Genomic DNA, 26,307 nt, shown 5'->3' on the forward strand with positions numbered 1-26,307 from the left:
TCGTATTGACATCCCACTGGGTTGTGAGTTTTTTCTTGCCCTGATGTGGGATCTGAGCCGAGGATGTGGCTTGTGCAGCCCTTTGAGACACTCGTGATTTAGGGCTATATAAGTAAACATTGATTGATTGATTGATCATACTTTGTTGTACTTTTCACATGAAGGACGTTGATTATTTTCCTAAAATAGCTCAATTAGGTAATCGAAGGTGATGGACACAAAACATGTTGCGCACAGTGTCCCGAGTGAGGGGAAAAAAGTGTGTGTGTGTGTGTGTGTGTGTGTGTGTGTGTGTGTGTGTGTGTGTGTGTGTGTGTGTGTGTGTGCGTGGAAGCTGACAAGGGGTGGAGGAGGGATGTGGGCTATTTTTCCTAAGCCAATCGGCTTGCAGCGTTGCTAATATCATTCCTCCGCTCTCTAAGTTAGTGCCAGAGCCGCGCACACACACACACACACACACACACACACACACACACACACACACACACAGCGCACTCCTGCTCAGGCACTCAAAGTGTGGAGATGATCCTGCTCTAGTGGTTTGTGCACGGATGTCCTCGCCGCTTGTTTTTGTTTAAAGGAATATTCGACCTTCAGCTCTTCGACGCCGAGCCTCTTGGGTGAGTTTTCTCCTCAATTTGCTGGGAAAGAAACTTTTTTTTTTTTCTCTTTTTAAAGAGAATGGAATTAGGAGGGCTTTAAAAGTGTAAAGACGCACCTCCCAGATGTGTGGACTCAGCTGCTGCCTGTCACTCACTCAGGTGGTCCCCGGTGTCTTTCTCTCGTCTCTCCCCCCCCCCACTTTTACGGGCCGGGTGGGCCTCACCGAGGTGTCACTGCGGACAAAGTAAAGCCACAGCGGTGGCAAACAGGAAGTTAGAAGAGTCTATCACATGTTTGTTGTGAGTCTCGCCATCAACTGAGTGGGTCAGGAATGCAAACCAGAGCCAGGGGTGGTGCTGGAGGCAACAGCGGCCTCTAGTGGTGGCAGATGGTATTGCAAACAAGTGTTGTTGTTTTTTCACATTCTTTTTTTACATTGCATATCCCAGGGGTCGGCAACCCAAAATGTTGAAAGAGCCATATTGGACCAAAAATACAAAAAAAAAATCTGTCTGGAGCCGCAAAAAATTAAAAGCCATATTACATACAGATAGTGTGTCATGAGCAGAGGTGGGTAGAGTAGCCAGAAATTATACTCAAGTAAGAGTACTGTTACTTTAGAGATTTATTACTCAAGTAAAAGTAAGGAGTAGTCACCCAAATATTTACTTGAGTAAAAGTAAAAAGTATGTTGTGAAAAAACTACTCAAGTACTGAGTAACTGATGAGTAACATATACACACACATATATATATATATATACACACATATATATATATACATACCGTATTTTCCGCACTATAAGGCGCACCTAAAAACCACAAATTTTCTCAAAAGCTGACAGTGCGCCTTATAACCCGGTGCGCTTTATATATGGATTAATATTAAGATTCATTTTCATAAAGTTTCGGTCTCGCAACTACGGTAAACAGCCGCCATCTTTTTTCCCCGTAGAAGAGGAAGTGCTTCTTCTTCTACGCAAGCAACCGCCAAGGTAAGCACCCGCCCCCATAGAAGAGGAAGCGCTTCTTCTTCTACTGTAAGCAACCACCCGCCCGCGTAGAAGAAGAAAAAGGGCGCGGATATTACCGTACGTTTCATTTCCTTTGTGTGTTTACATCTGTAAAGACCACAAAATGGCTCCTACTAAGCGACAGGGATCCGGTTCATGAAAAGACGCAATCTCTCCATCCGCACACGGACTACTATTTCACAGCAACTGCCTAAAGACTTTCAAGAAAAGCTGGCTACTTTCCGTGCATATTGTAAAAACAAGATAGCTGAAAAAAAGATCCGGCCAGAGAACATTATCAACATGGACGAGGTTCCACTGACTTTTGATATTCCTGTGAACCGCACTGTGGATACAACGGGAGCACGTACGGTGAATATTCGCACCACAGGGAATGAGAAGTCATCCTTCACTGTGGTTCTAGCTTGCCATGCTAATGGCCAGAAACTTCCACCCATGGTGATATTCAAAAGGAAGACCTTGCCAAAAGAGACCTTTCCAGCCGGCGTCATCATAAAAGCTAACTCGAAGGGATGGATGAAGAAAAGATGAGCGAGTGGTTAAGGGAAGTTTACGGGAAGAGGCCGGGTGGCTTTTTTCACGCAGCTCCGTCCATGTTGATATACGACTCCATGCGCGCCCACATCACGCTGGTTTTTAATATATTATTAAAGTTTGACTGACCTATCTGACTGTTTTTTTGACATTCCTTTAGCGCAGTTAGATGCGGCTTATAACACGGGGCGGCTTATAGGTGGACAAAGTTTTGAAATATGCCGTTCATTGAAGGCGCGGCTTATAACCCAGGGCGCCTTATGGTGCGGAAAATACGGTATACATATATATATATATATATATATATATATATATATATATATATATATATATATATATATATATATATATATATATATATATATATATATATACATATATATATATATATATATACATACATTGATATATACAGTATATAATTTATATTTATTTATTTTGCCGTTTTTGTTTACATGTTAAAGGTGTTTTAATGAATATACATGCATGTTTAACACATATAGATTCCTTTCTTTAATGAAGACAAGAATATAAGTTGGTGTATTACCTGATTCTGATGACTTGCATTGATTGTAATCAGACAGTAGTGATGATAACGTCCACGTTTTCAAATGGAGGAGAAAAAAAGTTCCTCCTTTCTGTCTAATACCACATGAAAGTGGTTGGTTTTTGCCATCTTATTTGTCCAGCTTCCATATTCGTTTTTATACACTTTACAAGAAATACATTGGCGGCAAACTCCGTAGCTTGCTAGCTTGTTTGCGCTGGCTTTCGGAGACTCTTATTTTGAAAGCGCAGGCGCAATGGAGCGGCACTTTTATTGTGAAGACAGGAACTGTGCAGTCAGTCTTTAGGCTTTTGACGGGATGTACGGTTGAAATAAAAAAGGGTATTTTTTCCTTCACACTTTTGATTGATTGATTGGAACTTTTATTAGTAGATTGCACAGTACAGTACATATTCCGTACAATTGACCACTAAATGGTAACACCCGAATACGTTTTTACACTTGTTTAAGTCAGGTCATGTGACCGCCTGGCTCTGTTTGATTGGTCCAACGTCACCAGTGACTGCATCTGATTGGTGGAACGGAGTGAACGTCACCAGTGACTGTATTTGTTGAAACGCAGGCACTATGAAGGTCTGTCTGACAGACCAAAACAAACAAAGCGTGCATTAACAGATCGATAAAAATGAGTAGCGAGTAGCGAGCTGAATGTAGATAAAAGTAGCGGAGTAAAAGTAGTGTTTCTTCTCTATAAATATACTCAAGTAAAAGTAAAAGTATGTTGCATTAAAACTACTCTTAGAAGTACAATTTATCCCAAAAGTTACTCAAGTAGATGTAACGGAGTAAATGTAGCGCGTTACTACCCACCTCTGGTCATGAGATATAAATTGAATTAAGAGGACTTAAATGAAACTAAATGAGCTCAAATATAGCTACAAATGAGGCATTATGATGCAATATGTACATATAGCTACCCTAAATAGCATGTTAGCATCGATTAGCTTGCAGTCATGCAGTGACCAAATATGTCTGATTAGCACTCCACACAAGTCAATAACATCAACAAAACTCACCTTTCATGCACAACCTTAAAAGTTTGGTGGACAAAATGAGACAGAAAAAGAAGTGGCATATAACACGTCCTAGAAAGTTATACATGTAAACAAACTATGGTGAGTTCAAGGACCGCCAAAATTAGTAGGACAAAACGGCGCTCGCCAAATACTGGAATCAGTGAAGCATGTTTAATATAAACAGTGTGCTTTGTAACAATTAGGGAGGTTTGTGTCATGTTTGTCCTCCTACAGAAACCATATTAAAACAAAAAATAGATTGTTTTCCCCTCATCTTTTTCCATTTTTCAAACATTTCTGAAAAAGCTCCAGAGAGCCACTAGGGCGGCGCTAATGAGAGCCGCGGGTTGCCGACCCCTGGCATATCCTGAACAAGGTAAAAAGGGGCGGAGTCTATATAGCACAGCTGATACCGGGGGAGAGTGAAGGGTGAGGATCAGGTGACCGAGGTGTGTATCCCCCCCTCTGTGGGGGGCCGTTCTTCGCTGGGGGCGAGCTAAGCAATGCTAAGCCTTTGTTAATGAGTATGTATCTGTGTGTGTGTGTGTGTTCTTGTGTGTGTGTGTGGCACTTCCATGTGAGTGCGCCTCTTCCTGCTCATATGTAAAGGTGTGTGTGTGTGTGTGTGTGCTTGTGTGTGTGTGTGTAAAGGGTGTTTGGGCCCCGGTTGGTAGTTAAGCTGCGGTTAATTGGTCAGCCATTTTCGGACCACGGGGGACGCTGGACTCAAGCGCTCATGTACAACAAATGCATTTAAAGCTTAAATCTACCTTGTATTAAACGTCCCATTTGACACTTTTTATGAATATTAATATGGACTCTGACTAGTAACAATAGCAGCCTTAAAAAGCCCTAAAACCGCCTATTTTTGATACTTTTACAGTTATTTTTTGTACCCATTAAGACATACTTGCCAACCTTGAGACCTCCGATTTCGGGGGGTGGGGTGGGCGTGGTCGGGGTGGGACGGGGGCGTGGTTGGGGGTGTGGCTAAATGGGGAGGAGTATATTTACAGCTAGAATTCACCAAGTCAAGTATTTCACATTTCACAATTCAACCCTTAACTCAACAATGAGTAGATGAGTGTTATGTGTGTGTATATGTGTAAATAAATGAACACTGAAATTCAAGTATTTATTTTATATATATATATATATATATATATATATAAAATAAATACTTGAATCATATATATATATATATATATATATATATATATATATATATATATATCAAATCAAATCAAATCAACTTTATTTATAAAGCACATTTAAAATTTACCACAGGGGTAGCCAAAGTGCTGTACAATGAGCAGGTTAAAAGATAAAACGAGTACCGAGCAAACACAACACAACACAAACAGAACATGATAAAAAATAAATAATTAAAATAGAATTAATAAAAACATAAAAACATAAAAACAGGATCCCTAATATATATATATATTAGAGATGCGCGGTTTGCGGGCACAACCGCAGAGTCCGCGGATTATCTGCGGATCGGGCGGATGAAATTAAAAAAAATTAGATTTTATCCGCGGGTCGGGTCGGGTCGGGTCGGGTCGGGTCGGGTCGGGCGGTTGAAATAAAAAAAAATTAGATTTTAAATAGATTCAGGCGGGTGGCAGTTAAACCAATTGGTAAATATATATACATAGTTAAATGTTGTTACCCACATACGAAAAACGAGCAGGCACCTGCAGCATATGCCACAACAGAAGAAAAAAAAAAAAAGAGATGGACACTTTTACGGAGCGGAGAAGGGACGCCTCGCCGGGGTCCGGGACCGAGGCCCCTGCCCCCGAGAGGGCCCCACCGGGAGCCGTAGCTGAGGCGATCCGCGAGAAGGGCCCGACGCACGTCCAGGGTCACCACCGCGCCCACCGCACCGACACCCCGCCTCGTCCGCCTTCGCCGCGGCCGGCGTCACGCGCAGCAGGTAAGCAGCTTACCTGCCCGCCACCCCCGTGGCCGGGGGCTCGTAACAGGGGTCACTCCGCGCTCCGCCCGCGCAGCTTACCTGCCCGCCACCCCTGTTGCCGGGGGCGCGTAACAGGGGTCACTCCGCGCATTGCGCTCACGAAAGGGGTGGGGCTCACCCTGGTTGATATAGACAGCAGCTAGGACGGTGGACATGGAAGTCGGAACCCGCTAAGGAGTGTGTAACAACCCACCTGCCGAATCAACTAGCCCTGAAAATGGATGGCGCTGGAGCGTCGGGCCCATACCCGGCCGTCGCCGGCAGCGAGACGCGCTTGGAGGTGCGCTCAGCGCGGCTCCCATATGATTGCGCACTGGTGTGCGTCTGGGTCGTGACAGCGTGGCACGCGAATGTCTGTGCTGCATTGGATCAGTCTCCTTTCTTTAACAGGCAAAAACTTTATAACCTCACTAATGCCTTGCATCGTCTATATTAGATATATAACAACGGGCGGGTGCGGGCGGATGGCAGGCGGATGCGGTTCTGATCAAATGTTAGATCGGGTGGATTGCGGATGGTTGACGACTTTCTGACGCGGTTGCGGATGAAATAATTGCCTATCCGCGCATCTCTAATATATATATATATATATATATATATATATATATATATATATATATATATAAAATAAATACTTGAATTTCAGTTTTCATTTATTTACACATATACACACACATAACACTCATTGTTGAGTTAAGGGTTGAATTGTCCATCCTTGTTCTATTCTCTTGTCACTATTTTTCTAACCATGCTGAACACCCTCTCTGATGGTGCATTGCTGTGTGGAACGCACAAAAGTGCTTTCATCAAATGCACTAGATGGCAGTATTGTCCTGTTTAAGAGTGTCACAACATTGCTGTTTACGGCAGACGGACTGCTTTACGGTAGACAAAAAACGTGACTGCTGTTGTTGTGTGTTGTTGCCGCGCTGGGAGGACGTTAATGAAACTGCCTAACAATAAACCCACATAAGAAACCAAGAACTCGCCCTCCATCATTCTACAGTTATAACGTGATTGAGCAGGCACGCTGTTTATATTGTGGGAAACCTGAGTCCGCCTGAATTTCGGGAGATTTTCGGGAGAAAATTTGTCCCGGGAGGTTTTCGGGAGAGGCGCTGAATTTCGGGAGTCTCCCGGAAAATCCGTGAGGGTTGGCAAGTATGGATTAAGACATCTCGACTTGTCGAAGCCTCTTCCTGCTGGAAAATGTTGAGTGAACTGACTTGGGCGCCCTCTGCTGGATTCACTTCTTTTTACACTTTCATTTAAAGACTACCAGACAGTCCTGTCTCTGGTTTCTAGGATAGCTTAAGTCGTTTTAAAGTCTTTAAACTAGTACTGCTCATGACTAGATAGGACGGGTCTAGTCTGGCTCTCGTCTCTAGGCTTGAGAAGCTCGTGACTAGATAGGATAGCTCTGGCTATCTCGAGTCTCTAGGCCAATGCTTCTCATGACTAGATAGGACAGCGCTAGTCTGTTTGGAGGCTAGAGCTGCTCACGACTAGATAGGACAGCTCTAGTCTGTTACGAGGTTAAAGCTGCTCATGAATAGATAAGACAACTATTGACCGTCTCTTCTCGCTAGGCTTGAGCTGCTGGTGACTAGATAGAACAGCTCTAGTCTGTCTCATGTCTCTAAACTAGGTCTTCTCATGACTACATAGGCCAGTGCTAGTCTGTTTGGAGGTGAGAGCTGCTCATAATTAGATTGGACAGCTCTAGTCTGTTACGAGGTTAAAGCTGCTCATGAATAGATAGGACAGCTCTAGTTCGTCTCTTCCCTTCTAGGCTTGAGCTGCTTGTGACTAGATAGAACAGCCTTAGTCCCACTGTAGTGTAGAATTTCTCATGACTCGATAGGACAACTCGAGTCTGTCTCTAAGCTAGAGCAGCTCATGACTAGATAGGATAGCTTAAGTCCGTCTCTCGTCTCAAGGCTTGAGGTGCCCATGACTAGGTAGGATAGCTGTAGACCATATCAAGTCTCTAGGCCAATGCGTCTCATGACCAGATAGGACAGCACTAGTCTGTCCGTGGGCTAGAGCTGCTTATGACTAGATAGAACGGCTCTAGTCTGTTTGGAGGCTAGAGCTGCTCATGACTCGATAGGACAGCTGTAGTCTGTTACGAGGATAAAGCTGCCCATGAATAGATAGGACAGCGCTAGTCCGTCTCTTCTCCCTAGGCTTGAGCTGCTGGTGACTAGATAGAACAGCTCTAGTCTGTCTCATGTCTCTAAACTAGTGCTTCTCATGACTACATAGGCCAGCGCTAGTCTGTTTGGAGGCTAGTGCTGCTCATGATTAGATAGGACAGCTCCAGACCGTCTCTTCTCACTAGGCTTGTGCTGCTGGTGACTAGATAGAACAGCACTAGTCTGTCTCATGTCACTAGACTAGTGCTTCTCATGATTACATAGGCCAGCGCTAGTCTGTTTAAAGGCTAGAGCTGCTCACGACTAGACAGGACAGCTCTAGTCTGTTACGAGGTTAAAACTGCTCATAAATAGATAGGTCAGCTCTAGACCGTCTCATTTCGCTAGGCTTGAGCTGCTGGTGACTAGATAGAACAGCTCTAGTCTGTCTCATGTCTCTAAACTAGGTCTTCTCATGACTACATAGTCCAGCGCTAGTCTGTTTGGAGGCTAGAGCTGTTCATGATTAGATAGGACAGCTCCAGACCATCTCTTCTTGCTAGGCTTGAGCTGCTGGTGACTAGATAGAACAGCTCTAGTCTGTCTCATGTCTCTAAACTAGTGCTTCTCATGATTACATAGGCCAGCGCTAGTCTGTTTGGAGGCTAGAGCTGCTCATGACTAGATAGGACAGCTCTAGTCTGTTACGAGGTTAAAGCTGCTCATGAATAGATAGGACAGCTCTAGTTCGTCTCTTCCCTTCTAGGCTTGAGCTGCTTGTGACTAGATAGAACAGCTCTAGTCCCACTGTAGTGTAGAGTTTCTCATGACTAGATAGGACAACTCGAGTCTGTCTCGAAGCTAGAGCAGCTCATGACTAGATAGGATAGCTTAAGTCCGTCTTGTGGTGCCCATGACTATATAGGATAGCTGTAGTCCATATCATGACCAGATAGGACAGCGCTAGTCTGTCTGTGGGCTAGAGCTGCTTATGACTAGATAATGGCTTTTTTGCCGATATCCGATATTCCGATATTGTCCAACTCTTAATTACCAATACCGATATCAACTGATATATACAGTTGTGGAATGAACACATTATTATGCCTAATTTTGTTGTGATGCCCCGCTGGATGCATTAAACAATGTAACAAGGTTTTCCAAAATAAATCAACTCAAGATATGGAAAAAAATGCCAACAATATGCCATATTTATTATTGAAGTCACAAAGTGCATTATTTTTTTTAACATGCCTCAAAACAGCAGCTTGGAATTTGGGACATGCTAGCGGGGGGGTGTATATTGTAGCGTCTCGGAAGAGTTAGTGCTGCAAGGGGTTCTGGGTATTTGTTCTGTTGTGTTTATGTTGTCTTACGGTGCGGATGTTCTCCCGAAATGTGTTTTGTCATTCTTGTTTGGTGTGGGTTCACAGTGTGGCGCATATTTGTGACAGTGTTAAAGTTGTTTACACGGCCACCCTCAGTGTGACCTGTATGGCTGTTGACCGAGTATGCCTTGCATTCACTTGTGTGTGTGAAAAGCTGCAGATATTATGTGATTGGGCAGTGCCTTTAAGGGTTATTGGTGCTCTGTACTTCTCCCTACGTCCGTGTACACAGCGGCGTTTTAAAAAGTCATACATTTTACTTTTTGAAACCGATACCGATTATTTCCGATATTACATTTTAAAGCATTTATCGGCCGATAATATCGGCAGTCCGATATTATCGGACATCTCTAGTATACCTATGTCATTTTGGGGGTTCTTCAACTCACCATAGTGTGGACTGTGACGCAACAGTTTGTTTACCTTCTTTGTCTCATTTTGTCCACCAAACGTTTTATGCTGTGCGTGAATGCACAAAGGTGCGCTTTGTATGATGTTATTGACTTGTGAGGAGTGCGGATCAGACATATTTGGTCAGTGCACGACTGCAAGCTAATCCATGCTAACATGCTATTTTAGGCTAGCTGTATGTACATATTGCATCACTAGGCCTCATTTTTTAGGTATATTTGAGGTCATTTACTTTTATCCTTCTTTGTGTATAATTTAGTTTTGCATGTCTCATGACACATTGTCTGTATGTAATATTGGCTGCGTTTCAGCCATGTTGTTCCAGACCACAGCAAACATTACCCAGCTTGCCAAAGAGTGTAATAAATCTATTACAGCCTGTCGTTTCCTTTAACTTGGACACACACATCTACCGTATTTTCCGCACCATAAGGCGCCCTGGGTTATAAGCCGCGCCTTCAATGAACGGCATATTTCAAAACTTTGTCCACCTATAAGCCGCCCCGTGTTGTAAGCCGCATCTAACTGCGCTAAAGGAATGTCAAAAAAACAGTCAGATAGGTCAGTCAAACTTTAATAATATATTAAAAACCAGCGTGATGTGGGCGCGCATGGAGTCGTATATCAACATGGACGGAGCTGCTGAAAAAAGCCACCCGGCCTCTTCGCGTAAACTTAAACTTACCTTAACCACTCGCTCATCTTTTCTTCATCCATCCCTTCGAGTTAGCTTTTATGATGACGCCGGCTGGAAAGGTCTCTTTTGGCAAGGTCTTCCTTTTGAATATCACCATGGGTGGAAGTTTCTGGCCATTAGCATGGCAAGCTAGAACCACAGTGAAGGATGACTTCTCATTCCCTGTGGTGCGAATATTCACCGTACGTGCTCCCGTTGTATCCACAGTGCGGTTCACAGGAATATCAAAAGTCAGTGGAACCTCGTCCATGTTGATAATGTTCTCTTGCCGGATCTTTTTTTCAGCTATCTTGTTTTTACAATATGCACGGAAAGTAGCCAGCTTTTCTTGAAAGTCTTTAGGCAGTTGCTGTGAAATAGTAGTCCGTGTGCGGATGGAGAGATTGCGTCTTTTCATGAACCGGATCCCTGTCGCTTAGTAGGAGCCATTTTGTGGTCTTTACAGATGTAAACACACAAAGGAAATGAAACGTCATATCCGCGCGCTTCTTCTTCTTCTACGCGGGCGGGTGGTTGCTTACAGTAGAAGAAGAAGCGCTTCCTGTTCTATGGGGGCGGGTGCTTACCTTGGCGGTTGCTTGCGTAGAAGAAGAAGCACTTCCTCTTCTACGAGGAAAAAAGATGGCGGCTGTTTACCGTAGTTGCGAGACCGAACTTTATGAAAATGAATCTTAATATTAATCCATATATAAAGCGCACCGGGTTATAAGCCGCACTGTCAGCTTTTGAGAAAATTTGTGGTTTTTAGGTGCGGCTAATAGTGCGGAAAATACGGTATACCTTTGGCCATTAAAAGTCAGTCATTTCCAGAAGTTATCTCGCCTTCTAAGTAGCCTCTGATTTACTAATGCTTTCTAATGTTGTAAAAATGTGTAGAATAAACATTGCTTCAGCCTGCGAAACATAGTCATTTTGATAGTAGGCTATTACAGCTAATATAGACACTTACGTCATGTGTTGCCTTCATTATAAGACTTATATAGGACTTTTCATCTTTTGCAGCTCCAGACGGATTTAGTTTTTTGTATTTTTGCTCCAATATGGCTCTTTCGACGTTTCGGGTTGCCGACCCCTTGCTTAAGGGTGTCTGGCAGCTGCCTGATTTAAGGGACCACGCAGTCAAGATGTTTCCATGCACAGAGCACAGGCTGGAATTAGATCAAACAAATTGTGCTAATAAGAAACCTAAACAGCAATGTGAGCGGTATATGTGTGCGCACGTGTCCCCTGCAAGCCGCACAACACTGTCCCGCCTGTGTGCCGTCTGTCAGCCTCGGACCTCAAACCCACGTACGCGCGCACACTGCCGTGTTTGTGCAGTAATTAATCGCGCACCGGGGTGTGTAAATCATCGCAAACCTCGGAGAAGCACACTTGCCAAGCAGCGATTCCTTCGAGTTGTCAGTAAGCGAAGCGACACAACTGTTATTAATGAGAAACAGAAGCAATGGGAACAAATACCAAGAAATGGGCGAGTTTAAAAGAATTGAAAAAGAACAGAAAAAACATAGAAAACTGATGTTAAAGAAAGGAGCTGATAGGTTCACAATAGTATTTTCTAGGGATGTAACCATAAACAGTAATAAGGATAATCCAGTTAAACTCAAGACGGTTAGCATTACCGTTTCCAATTAAAATGATTTTTAGACTAGTTTTGAAATTATTATTATTATTTTTTTTAATGATTTTTAGACAAGTTTAAAATAATTGAAAAAGAACAGAAAAAAAACATAGAAAACCATACTTGCCAACATTGAGACCTCCAATTCCGGGAGGTGGGGGGGGGGGGGGCGTGGCCGGGGGTGTGTGGTTGGGGGCGTGGTTAAGAGGGGAGGGGAGTATATTTACAGCTAGAATTCCCCAAGTATATATAAGAAATACTTGACTTTCAGTGAATTCTAGCTATATATATATATATACCGTATTTTCCGCACTATAAGGCGCACCTAAAAACCACAAATTTTCTGAAAAGCTGACAGTGCGGCTTATAACCCGGTGCGCTTTATATATGGATTAATATTAAGATTCATTTTCATAAAGTTTCGGTCTCGTAACTACGGTAAACAGCCGCCATCTTTTTTCCCGGTAGAACAGGAAGTGCTTCTTCTTCTACGCAAGCAACCGCCAAGGTAAGCACCCGCCCCCATAGAACAGGAAGCGCTTCTTCTTCTACTGTAAGCAACCACCCGCCCGCGTAGAAGAAGAAAAAGGGCGCGGATATCACCGTACGTTTCATTTCCTTTGTGTGTTTACATCTGTAAAGACCACAAAATGGCTCCTACTAAGCGACAGGGATCCGGTTCATGAAAAGACGCCATCTCTCCATCCGCACACGGATTACTATTTCACAGCAACTGATATTCCTGTGAACCGCACTGTGGATACAACGGGAGCACGTACGGTGAATATTCGCACCACAGGGAATGAGAAGTCATCCTTCACTGTGGTTCTAGCTTGCCATGCTAATGGCCAGAAACTTCCACCCATGGTGATATTCAAACGGAAGACCTTGCCAAAAGAGACCTTTCCAGCCGGCGTCATCATAAAAGCTAACTCGAAGGGATGGATGAAGAAAAGATGAGCGAGTGGTTAAGGTAAGTTTAAGTTTACGCGAAGAGGCCGGGTGGCTTTTTTCACGCAGCTCCGTCCATGTTGATATACGACTCCATGCGCGCCCACATCACGCTGGTTTTAATATATTATTAAAGTTTGACTGACCTATTTGACTGTTTTTTTGACATTCCTTTAGCGCAGTTAGATGCGGCTTACAACACGGGGCGGCTTATAGGTGGACAAAGTTTTGAAATATGCCGTTCGTTGAAGGCGCGGCTTATAACCCAGGGCGCCTTATGGTGCGGAAAATACGGTATATATATATATATATATATATATTCATTTTATTTTATTATATATATATATATATATATATATATATATATATATATATATATATATATATATATATATATATATATATAAGAGAAATACTTGAATTTCAGTGTTCATTTATTTACACATATACACACACATAACACTCATCTACTCATTGTTGAGTTAAGGGTTGAATTGTCCATCCTTGTTCTATTCTCTGTCACTATTTTTCTAACCATGCTGAACACCCTCTCTGATGATGCATTCTGCTTCGTCTCCTTGTTGTGTGCGCAGTTGTGCACTGCACTCTCTAAAAGCCGTAGATGTTATTGTCACATATGCATGTACAGTAGATGGCAGTATTGTCCTGTTTAAGAGTGTCACAACATTGCTGTTTACGGCAGACGAACTGCTTTACGGTAGACGAAAACGTGACTGCTGTTGTTGTGTGTTGTTAGCGCACTGGGAGGACGTTATGGTCCGCATGGAGCTGGAGGGGGCGTGGCCTCCAGCTCCGCCTAAATTTCGGGAGATTTTCAAGCCATATTCAATTGAATGCACTACAAAGACAACATATTTGATGTTCAAACTCATAAACTTTTTTTTTTTTTGCAAATAATTAACATAGAATTTCATGGCTGCAACACGTGACAAAGTAGTTGGGAAAGGGCATGTTCACCACTGTGTTACATGGCCTTTCCTTTTAACAACACTCAGTAAACGTTTGGGAACTGAGGAGACACATTTTTGAAGCATCTGAGGTGGAATTCTTTCCCATTCTTGCTTGATGTACAGCTTAAGTTGTTCAACAGTCCGGGGGTCTCCCTTCTGCTATTTTAGGCTTCATAATGCGCCACACATTTTCAATGGGAGACAGGTCTGGACTACAGGCAGGCCAGTCTAGTACCCGCACTCTTTTACTATGAAGCCACGTTGATGTAACACGTGGCTTGGCATTGTCTTGCTGAAATAAGCAGGGGCGTCCATGGTAACATTGCTATGTTGCTCCAAAACCTGTATGTACCTTTCAGCATTAATGGCGCCTTCACAGATGTGTAAGTTACCCATGTCTTGGGCACTAATACACCCCCATACCATCACACATGCTGCCTTTTACACTTTACGCCTATAACAATCCGGATGGTTCTTTTCCTCTTTGGTCACGACGTCCACAGTTTCCAAAAACAATTTGAAATGTGGACTCGTCAGACCACAGAACACTTTTCCACTTTGTATCAGTCCATCTTAGATGAGCTCAGGCCCAGCGAAGCAGACGGCGATTCTGGGTGTTGTTGATAAACGGTTTTCGCCTTGCATAGGAGAGTTTTAACTTGCACTTACAGATGTAGCGACCAACTGTAGTTACTGACAGTGGGTTTCTGAAGTGCTCCTGAGCCCATGTGGTGATATCCTTTACACACTGATGTCGCTTGTTGATGCAGTACAGCCTGAGGGATGGAAGGTCACGGGCTTAGCTGCTTACGTGCAGTGATTTCTCCAGATTCTCTGAACCCTTTGATGGTATTACGGAGCGTAGATGGTGAAATCCCTAAATTCCTTGCAATAGCTGGTTGAGAAAGGTTTTTCTTAAACTGTTCAACAATTTGCTCACGCATTTGTTGACAAAGTGGCGACCCTCGCCCCCATCCTTGTTTGTGAACGACTGAGCATTTCATGGAGTCTACTTTTATACCCAACCATGGCACCCACCTGTTCCCGATTAGCCTGCACACCTGTGGGATGTTCCAAATAAGTGTTTGATGAGCATTCCTCAACTTTATCAGTATTTATTGCCACCTTTCCCAACTTCTTTGTCACGTGTTGCTGGCATCAAATTCTAAAGTTAATGATTATTTGCAAAAAATAAAATGTTTATGAGTTTGAACATCAAATATGTTGTCTTTGTAGCATATTCAACTGAATATGGCTTGAAAATGATTTGCAAATCATTGTATTCCGTTTATATTTACATCTAACACCATTTCCCAACTCATACCTACTCAGTGGCCTAGTGGTTAGAGTGTCCGCCCTGAGATCGGTAGGTTGTGGGTTCAAACCCCGGCCGAGTCATACCAAAGACTATAAAAATGGGACCCATTACCTCCCTGCTTGGCACTCAGCATCAAGGGTTGGAATTGGGGGTTAAATCACCAAAAATGATTCCCGGGCGCGGCCACCGCTGCTGCCCACTGCTCCCCTCACCTCCCAGGGGGTGATCAAGGGTGATGGGTCAAATGCAGAGAATAATTTCGCCACACCTAGTGTGTGTGTGTGACAATCATTGGTACTTTAACTTTAACTTTTAATATGGAAACAGGGTTTGTACAACTATTCTCTATAAAACGTGTTCTGTGTTCATATTCATGGGGGAAAAACAGCTTTGGGGGGGTGGGGGGGGGGTATAGCTCTTGAGGGTTCCAGGTTCGATCCCCGCTTCCGCCATCCTAGTCACCGCCGTTGTGTCCTTGGGCAAGACACTTTACCCACCTGCTCCCAGTGCCACCCACACTGCTTTAAATGCAACTTAAATATAGGGTTTCACTATGTAAAAAGCGCTATGTAAATATAATGCACTTCACTCCATATTACAAGTGCGCTCCATAGAGTTAGGCCTGTGCCGAGGTGGTGAAGAGTGTTGCGTCTCAATGTCAGCATACCGGGGGGGGGGGGTTGTCAGTGCTACCTCCGTGACCATTAATAGGGATCTTTCTGCTCCGTGGTTACACACTGAACCCTGCAGGGTGCACAAGGCTGGTATTATGGTCGCTTTGCGGCGAGGACAAGTCAGTCGGACTTTTTGGAGTCGATGCACGACATGAATTGTGCGACCCGCAGACTACCCAACCCCCCCCCCTCCTCCGGCACCGACTTAATTACCTGAACACACAGCTCTATTTGATGATGATTAAAGCCCTCTCTCACACATACATGCTCAGAAACCTTCCCAGACACCGCCAGTCTCCAGCCATGCAGACTTTTCAAAAAAAAAAGGTGGTGATTATTAGATGATAAGAGTTGAAAGGCTCGCCGGTGTAATTGCACGGAAGAGTCAGAAGTCGTCTGTGCAACAAGCGTGTAATTATTGCGAGTTGCATGAGAGACGGTAACATTAAATTACGACCTTTCGGTGTCGTGAAATTTTGGCGGACCACATGCCGAGATAAAGGTGGCGATGGGGATGTTGGAGCTTTCAAAGCGGTGCGTGATGTCAGCGGTGCATCGCCATGGAAGCGCAAACACTCGTTGTGTTGTGAGTGGAGTGATGACATTCAGGCGTATTTACAGTTTTGCACGCACGAGCGACGCTGTGAGCTCAGTGTGGCTGATGGAAACATGATGAACGGCGATGGAAACAGCTTATTTTGCATTTGTTTGTGGTGTGCAAAGACTTTTTTTGCACGAGTCGTCCAAAACGCCAGCAACCAAGATAATATACTGTCTTTCATCCCTAAATTGCTCTCATGTGCTCTCATGCACAGAACCACGAGTTTGCTTTTTTTGTCTTGAAAACGCACCGAGCATGGCGGTTTTTAAAGTTGAAAGTACCACTGATAGTCACACACACACACACACACTGCACTGCAAAAAGTCAGTGTTCAACAACAAGAAAAATAAAATAAAAATGAGGGGTGTTTTATTTGAACTAAGCAAAATTATCTGCCAATAGAACAAGAAAATTTGGCTTGTCAAGACTTTCCAAAACGAGTCAAAATAAAGCTGCAAGCAGCGTTGGTCGGGCCCGCATATTAGGCTGGTGCTAGTCCTAAGTGTCCCAATACTTTTGTCCAGTTTTAGTCCTAAATGTCCCAATACGTTTGTCAAGTTTTAGTCCCAAGTGTCCCAATAGTGTTGTCCAGTGTTCGTCCTAAGTGTCCCAATACTTTTGTCCAGTTTTATTCCTAAGTGTCCCAATACTTTTGTCCGGTTTTAGTCCCAAGTGTCCCAATACTTTTATCCAGTTTTTGTCGTAAGTATCCCAATACTTTTGTCCAGTTTTATTCCTAAGTGTCCCAATACTTTTGTCCGGTTTTAGTCCCAAGTGTCCCAATACTTTTATCCAGTTTTTGTCGTAAGTGTCCCAATACTTTTGTCCAGTTTTATTCCTAAGTGTCCCAATACTTTTGTCCGGTTTTAGTCCCAAGTGTCCCAATACTTTTATCCAGTTTTTGTCGTAAGTATCCCAATACTTTTGTCCAGTTTTATTCCTAAGTGTCCCAATACTTTTGTCCGGTTTTAGTCCCAAGTGTCCCAATACTTTTATCCAGTTTTTGTCGTAAGTATCCCAATACTTTTGTCCAGTTTTAGTCCGAAGTGTCCCAATACTTATGTCAACTTGTAGTCCTAAGTGTCCCAATACTTTTGTCCAGTTTTAGTCCTAAGTCTCCCAATACTTTTGTCCGGTTTTAGTCCTAAGTGTCCCAATACTTTTATCCAGTTTTTGTCGTAAGTATCCCAATACTTTTGTCCAGTTTTATTCCTAAGTGTCCCAATACTTTTGTCCGGTTTTAGTCCCAAGTGTCCCAATACTTTTATCCAGTTTTTGTCGTAAGTGTCCCAATACTTTTGTCCAGTTTTATTCCTAAGTGTCCCAATACTTTTGTCCGGTTTTAGTCCCAAGTGTCCCAATACTTTTATCCAGTTTTTGTCGTAAGTATCCCAATACTTTTGTCCAGTTTTATTCCTAAGTGTCCCAATACTTTTGTCCGGTTTTAGTCCCAAGTGTCCCAATACTTTTATCCAGTTTTTGTCGTAAGTATCCCAATACTTTTGTCCAGTTTTAGTCCGAAGTGTCCCAATACTTATGTCAACTTGTAGTCCTAAGTGTCCCAATACTTTTGTCCAGTTTTAGTCCTAAGTCTCCCAATACTTTTGTCCAGTTTTATTCCTAAGTGTCCCAATACTTTTGCCCAGTTTTAGTCCTAAGTGTCCCAATACTTTTGTCCAGTGGTAGTCCGAAGTGTCCCAATACTTTTGGCAAGTTTTAGTCCTAAGTGTCCCAATACTTTTGTCCAGTTTTATTCCTAAGTGTCCCAATACTTTTGTCCGGTTTTAGTCCCAAGTGTCCCAATACTTTTGTCCAGTTTTCGGCGTAAGTATCCCAATACTTTTGTCCAGTTTTAGTCCTAAGTCTCCCAATACTTTTGTCCAGTGGTAGTCCGAAGTGTCCCAATACTTATGTCAACTTGTAGTCCTAAGTGTCCCAATACTTTTGTCCAGTTTTAGTCCTAAGTGTCCCAATACTTTTGTCCAGTTTTAGTCCTAAGTGTCCCAATACTTTTGTCCAGTTTTAGTCCTAAGTGTCCCAATACTTATGTCAAGTTGCAGTCCTAAGTGTCCCAATACTTTTGTCCAGTTTTAGTCCTAAGTGTCCCAATACTTTTGTCCAGTTTTAGTCCTAAGTGTCCCAATACTTTTGTCCAGTGGTAGTCCGAAGTGTCCTAATTCTTATGTCAAGTTGTAGTCCTAAGTGTCCCAATACTTTTGTCCAGTTTTAGTCCCAAGTGTCCCAATACTTTTGTCCAGTTTTAGTCCTAAGTGTCCCAATACTTTTGTCCAGTGGTAGTCCGAAGTGTCCCAATACCTATGTCAAGTTGTAGTCCTAAGTGTCCCAATACTTTTGTCAACTTTTAGTCCCAAGTGTCCCAATAGTGTTGTCCAGTGTTCGTCCTAAGTGTCCCAATACGTTTGTCAAGTTTTAGTCCCAAGTGTCCCAATAGTGTTGTCCAGTGTTCGTCCTAAGTGTCCCAATACTTTTGTCCAGTTTTATTCCTAAGTGTCCCAATACTTTTGTCCGGTTTTAGTCCCAAGTGTCCCAATACTTTTGTCCAGTTTTCGTCGTAAGTATCCCAATACTTTTGTCCAGTTTTAGTCCTAAGTCTCCCAATACTTTTGTCCAGTGTTCGTCCTAAGTGTCCCAATACTTATGTCAACTTTTAGTCCTAAGTGTCCCAATACTTTTGTCCAGTTTTAGTCCCAAGTGTCCCAATACCTTTGTCCAGTTTTCGTCGTAAGTGTCCCAATACTTTTGTCCATTTTTAGTCCTAAGTGTCCCAATACTTTTGTCCAGTGGTAGTCCGAAGTGTCCCAATACTTATGTCAAGTTGTAGTCCTAAGTGTCCCAATACTTTTGTCAACTTTTAGTCCCAAGTGTCCCAATAGTGTTGTCCAGTGTTCGTCCTAAGTGTCCCAATACTTTTGTCCAGTTTTATTCCTAAGTGTCCCAATACTTTTGTCCAGTTTTAGTCCCAAGTTTCCCAATACCTTTGTCCAGTTTTCGTCGTAAGTGTCCCAATACTTTTGTCCAGTTTTAGTCCTAAGTGTCCCAATACTTTTGTCCAGTGGTAGTCCGAAGTGTCCCAATACTTATGTCAAGTTGTAGTCCTAAATGTCCCAATACTTTTGTCAAGTTTTAGTCCTAAGTGTCCCAATACTTTTGTGCAGTTTTAGTCCTAAGTGTCCCAATACTTTTGTGCAGTTTTAGTCCTAAGTGTCCCAATACTTTTGTCCAGTTCTAGTCCTAAGTGTCCCAATACTTTTGTCCAGTTTTAGTCCTAAATGTCCCAATACGTTTGTCAAGTTTTAGTCCCAAGTGTCCCAATAGTGTTGTCCAGTGTTCGTCCTAAGTGTCCCAATACTTTTGTCCAGTTTTAGTCCCAAGTGTCCCAATACTTTTGTCCAGTTTTAGTCCCAAGTGTCCCAATACCTTTGTCCAGTTTTCGTCGTAAGTGTCCCAATACTTTTGTCCAGTTTTAGTCCTAAGTGTCCCAATACTTTTGTCCAGTGGTAGTCCGAAGTGTCCCAATACTTATGTCAAGTTGTAGTCCTAAGTGTCCCAATACTTTTGTCCATGATGAAGTCAGTGCCTCACCAGCCATCAACCTCACCGCACGTCACAGTTTTTGAAGACTATTTTTCAATGTCATGTTGTGACATTTGGTCATTTCCCAACCAACCATGTGGCTCCAACGTTAGATATCAAGGTTGTCCCAATTTACAAACACTATTATGCAAAAGTGTGTCAAAGTCCAGTTTTAAAGGACATGCATGTATAATCAACATTGTACCAACGTCTTGTCAGTCGAAGACAGCCCGACTTTGCATATTATGTGGAATGAAAGGTTATTTATTGTCAATCACAGTAGGGTTTTTGCTGCTCCGAGTGGGCAAAACAAACAATGGCATGTTTGAATACAATTTGCACACAACTGGCTCCAGGCTGGACCTCCCTCCGCAGGCTTTGTTTCCTTGACTTTGCAGTGTTTCTTCTTCTCCCAAAGAGAAAGCACACAGTGGTTACAGCTGATGAAAGCTGGGGGCTTTCCAAGAGCTCGACCCGACTGATACAAACAGCGATCTGACTGTTGTCTGGGTTACGGTGCTACGAACTCCGTTTGTTCTTTCCTGGTCTCGATGTAAAGCCAGCTTTTCATTTACCCTTTGCATTAATGAGGCACTTTAAAGTGTCTGTCGTGTTGACCTGGAAAAGAAAAACAGACACTAAGCTGCGAGCGTTCATTATCTCCAACCAGTCGCCCGTGAAATCCTACAAGTGAGAGCTTGTTTATGTGTACACAGACTGCTTCTGCCACTTTGCAATGACTTCTAATGATTCAGACGTGTTCTTTTATGAGAGCATGCAGGAGTCCCTTCTCCTGGAATGCCCTTGAGGGCCCTTCCCGACACCTGGTTGTGGATGGACAGCTTGGAAGTCCAAATATGTCCAGGGTAGGCCCTCGGAGAGCCCGTCATTACGGCCGTCCATGACTTTGTTTGCGTGAAAGCCTATCATTTGGCTCTGAAGGGTACAAATATGCTGTGGATCCTTTAAAACCACTTCCTCTAGCTCTTCCATCTGTTGCAGATTAGTCTTGGGAGTGTGTTTAGAGAGCTTGAGACCACGGCCGTGCGGGACTGATGGTAAACCCTGAGGGTTTTAGTCGAAACAATCAGGTTGGTCCAAATTGACAGAGGGGCCATCCGAGGATATGGAGTGAAAGCAGAGTGATTGTAAGACAGGCTTCCACTTGAGATGGCCAACTTCAACCAAAGTACCCTGGAGACAAGGCAGAAGAGCCAGAGAGGACACTTTTCTAGGGGATAGCAAGTTCATTCAAAGCCTCAATATCTGTCGCCCCCGTGGCATCCAAAACCACCGCTGAAGAGCTACGTGCGGAGCTAAGCGGACTCCACTCAGCTGTTCTGTTGTCCCGCATTTGTGGCGCTGGCTTGGTAACCCGCATAACGCTCGACAAAGCTGATACGGTTTCAAACACACGCAACACCTGAGAAACGTGCCAGTCCATGCGGGCTCAAATGATGCCAGGAACACAAACTTAGTCAGACTTGCATGTGTTTATCCAGGAAATTGTGGGCAACTCTCAGCTACTTCGACGTATACCTGACATAGCATCCCTTAAAGTTAAAGTACCTTGTGTAAATCGTAGATAAAAACAGAATACAATGATTTGCAAATCCTTTTCAACTTATATCCACTGTTGTAACACGCGGCTTGGCATTGTCTTGCTGATATAAGCAGGGGCGTCCATGGTAACGTTGCTTGGATTGCTCCAAAACCTGTATGTACCTTTCAGCATTAAAGGGGAACATTATCACAATTTCAGAAGGGTTAAAACCAATAAAAATTAGTTCCCAGTGGCTTATTATATTTTTCGAAGTCTTTTTCAAAATTTTACCCATCACGCAATATCCCTAAAAAAAAAGCTTCCATTTTAACCATCGTTATAAACACCCGTCCATTTTCCTGTGACGTCACACAGTGAAGCCAACACAAACAAACACGGCGGAAAGAACAGCAAGCTATAGCGACATTAGCTCGGATTCAGACTCGGATTTCAGCGGCTTAAGCGATTCAACAGATTGCGATTGTATTGAAACGGATGGTTGTAGTGTGGAGGCAGGTAGCGAAAACCAAATTGAAGAAGAAACTGAAGCTATTGAGCCATATCGGTTTGAACCGTATGCAAGCGAAACCCACGAAAACGACACGACAGCCAGCGACACGGGAGAAAGCGAGGACGAATTTGGCGATTGCCTTCTAACCAACGATTGGTATGTGTTTGTTTGGCATTAAAGGAAACTAACAACTATGAACTAGGTTTACAGCATATGAAATACATTTGGCAACAACATGCACTTTGAGAGTGCAGACAGCCCAATTTTCATCAATTAATATATTCTGTAGACATACCCTCATCCACGCTCTTTTCCTGAAAGCTAATCTGTCCAGTTTTGGAGTTGATGTCAGCAGGTCAGGGAAGCTAGGGTCGATAGGGGGTTTAGCTCGCTCGTCTGCGGGAACAAACTGCCGCCATTGCTTGCCGTGCTACCGAGGTCCTTTGTCCCTGAATTGCTCACACACTCCGGCAGATTCAATGGGGGTCTGGCGGCAGATTTCTTTGACTTTATGGTTGGAAATGCATCTGCTTTGAGTGTCGCAGGATATCCACACATTCTTGCCATCTCTGTCGTAGCATAGCTTTCGTCGGTAAAGTGTGCGGAACAAACCTCCAATTTCTTGCCACTTTGGCATCTTTGGGCCACTGGTGCAACTTGAATCCGTCCCTGTTGGTGTTGTTACACCCTCCGACAACACACCGACGAGGCATGATGTCTCCAAGGTACGGAAAACAGTCGAAAAAACGGGAAAAAAACGGAGCTAATTTGACTCGGTGTTTGAGAAAATGGCGGATTGCTTCCCGATGTGACGTCATCGCTCCGAGAGCGAATATTAGAAAGGCGTTTAATTCGCCAAAATTCACCCATTTAGAGTTCGGAAATCGGTTAAAAAAACATATGGTCTTTTTTCTGCAACATCAAGGTATATGTTGACGCTTACATAGGTCTGCTGATAATGTTCCCCTTTAATGGTGCCTTCACAGATGTGTAAGTTACCCATGTCTTGGGCACTAATACACCCCCATACCATCACACATGCTGCCTTTTACACTTTGCGCCTATAACAATCCGGATGGTTCTTTTCCTCTTTGGTCCGGAGGACACGACGTCCACAGTTTCCAAAAACAATTTGAAATGTGGACTCGTCAGACCGCAGAACACTTTTCCACTTTGTATCAGTCCATCTTAGATGAGCTCAGGCCCAGCGAAGCCGACGGCGTTTCTGGGTGTTGTTGATAAACGGCTTTCATCTTGCATAGGAGAGTTTTAACTTGCACTTACAGATGTAGCGACCAACTGTAGTTACTGACAGTGGGTTTCTGAAGTGTTCCTGAGCCAATGTGGTGATATCCTTTACAGACTGATGTCGCTTGTTGATGCAGTACAGCCTGAGGGATGGAAGGTCATGGGCTTAGCTGCTTACGTGCAGTGATTTCTCCAGATTCTCTGAACCCTTTGATGATATTACGGAGCGTAGATGGTGAAATCCCTAAATTCCTTGCAATAGCTGGTTGAGAAAGGTTTTTCTTAAACTGTTCAACAATTTGCTCACACATTTGTTGACAAAGTGGTGACCCTCGCCCCATCCTTGTTTGTGAACGACTGAGCATTTCATGGAGTCTACTTTTATACCCAATCATGGCACCCACCTGTTCCCAATTAGCCTGCACACCTGTGGGATGTTCCAAATAAGTGTTTGATGAGCATTCCCCAACTTTCTCTGTCTTTTTTGCCACTTGTGCCAGCTTTTTTGAAAAATGAAATGTTCACCACTGTGTTACATAGCCTTTCCTTTAAACAACACTCAGTAAACGTTTGGGAACTAAGGAGACACATTTTTTAAGCTTCTCAGATGGAATTCTTTCCCATTCTTGCTTGATGTACAGCTTAAGTTGTTCAACAGTCCGGGGGTCTCCGTTGTGCTATTTTAGGCTTCACATTTTCAATGGGAGACAGGTCTGGACTACAGGCAGGCCAGTCTAGTACCCGCACTCTTTTACTATGAAGCCACATTGATGTAACACGCGGCTTGGCATTGTCTTGCTGAAATAAGCAGGGGCGTCCATGGTAACGTTTCTTGGATGGCCACATATGTTGCTCCAAAACCTGTATGTACCTTTCAGCATTAATGGTGCCTTCACAGATGTGTAAGTTACCCATGTCTTGGGCACTAATACACCCCCATACCATCACACATGCTGCCTTTTACACTTTGCGCCTATAACAATCCGGATGGTTCTTTTCCTCTTTCTTCCGGAGGACACGACGTCAACAGTTTCCAAAAACAAATTTGAAATGTGGACTCGTCAGACCACAGAACACTTTTCCACTTTGTATCAGTCCATCTTAGATGAGCTCGGGCCCAGCGAAGCCGCCGGCGTTTCTGGGTGTTGTTGATAAATGGCTTTGGCTTTGCATAGTAGAGATTTAACTTGCACTTACAAATGTAGCGACAAACTGTAGTTACTGACAGCGGTTTTCTGAAGTGTTCCTGAGCTCATGTGGTGATATCCTTTACACACTGATGTCACTTTTTGAGGGATGGAAGGTTACGTGCTTACGTGCAGGGATTTCTCCAGATTCTCTGATGATATTACGGACCATAGATGGTGACATCCCGAAATTCCTTGCAAAAGCTGGTTGAGAAATGTTGTTCTTGGACAATTTGCTCACTTTACTTTCCCTTGTCATCATCACAACCTCAATCCCAGGCTGACATCTATCTGTCATAGCACACATGAAGAAGTGTACCAAATGTGATGCAACCATCTTTAACGACGTCGGTCATACCTTACATACCCGCGTTTGACTGACAGCATTTCTTTGGGCTCACACATGTGACACGCTGCTGTAAATCATTAGGAAAAACAAACCCTTGCAAGAGTTTTACGACATTCTTCAGACCAAGATTTTTTTTTCCCTGCAAGTTCAGCTGAAGTGCATTTTCCGCAAGTCGTATGTGGCGTAGGCACATTTTTGCCCCCGCAATTTGAAGTGACTGTTACTTGACTATCACACTGGCCTGCCAAACATAGACCTTTATACAAGTTTGCCATCACTGCTGTATAACACTTTCTGTAGGAGTACCGGATTTTCCGGACCATAGGGCGCATTGCCGATGAATGGTCTATTTTCGATCTTCTTTCATACAAAAGGCGCACTAGATTATAAAGCGCATTAAAGGAGTCATTTTTTATTTTTTATTTCTTTACATACAACTTACAACATTTTTTTACAACATATTCTAAGTAACAAAGACTTAATTTTGAGTTTTTTGGGCACTAAGGGAACACATTCTAAGTAACAAAGATTTAATTTAGAGTTTTTTGGACACTAAGGGAACATATTCTAAGTAACAAAGACTTAATTTCGAGTTTTTTGGACATAAGGGGTACATATTGTAAGTAACAAAGACTTAATTTAGAGTTTTTTGGGCACTAAGAGAACATATTCTAAGTAACAAATATTTAATTAAGAGTTTTTTGGACACTAAGGGAACATATTCTAAGAAACAAAGACTTAATTTAGAGTTTTTGGGCACTAGGGGAACATATTCTAAGTAAGTAACAAAGACTTAATTTAGAGTTTTTTGGGCACCAAGGGAACACATTCTAAGTAACAAAGACTTAATTTAGAGTTTTTTGGACATTAGAGGAACATATTCTAAGTAACAAAGACTTAATTTAGAGTTTTTTGGACATTAGAGGAACATATTCTAAGTAACAAAGACTTAATTTAGAGTTTTTTGGGCACTAAGGGAACATATTCTAAGTAACAAAGACTTAATTTAGAGTTTTTTGGACACTAGGGGAACATATTCTAAGTAACAAAGACTTAATTTAGAGTTTTTTGGACACTAAGGGAACATATTCTAAGTAACAAAGACTTAATTTAGAGTTTTTTGGACACTAAGGGAACATATTCTAAGTAACAAAGACTTAATTTAGAGTTTTTTGGGCACTAAGGGAACACATTCTAAGTAACAAAGATTTAATTTAGAGTTTTTTGGGCACTAGGGGAACATATTCTAAGTAACAAAGACTTAATTTAGAGTTTTTTGGACACTAAGGGAACATATTCTAAGTAACAAAGACTTAATTTAGAGTTTTTTGGGCACTAGGGGAACATATTCTAAGTAACAAAGACTTAAT

The 26,307-nt window shown here is 42.9% G+C and overlaps 1 protein-coding gene across 1 annotated transcript in view; it reads left to right on the forward strand.

Moving 5' to 3' along the window:
• The first annotated feature begins 455 nt into the window (after nt 1–455).
• LOC133606950 (prickle-like protein 1) overlaps nt 456–26,307 on the forward strand; it is an 80,693-nt gene continuing 54,841 nt past the window's right edge. The window contains exon 1 of the mRNA XM_061961431.1: nt 456–620. The gene's annotated coding sequence lies outside the window, so the exon portion shown is untranslated. The remainder of the gene's footprint in view (nt 621–26,307) is intronic.

This window comes from Nerophis lumbriciformis, linkage group LG05 (assembly GCF_033978685.3).
Source record: "Nerophis lumbriciformis linkage group LG05, RoL_Nlum_v2.1, whole genome shotgun sequence".
In the NCBI taxonomy this organism is placed as follows: domain Eukaryota; kingdom Metazoa; phylum Chordata; class Actinopteri; order Syngnathiformes; family Syngnathidae; genus Nerophis; species Nerophis lumbriciformis.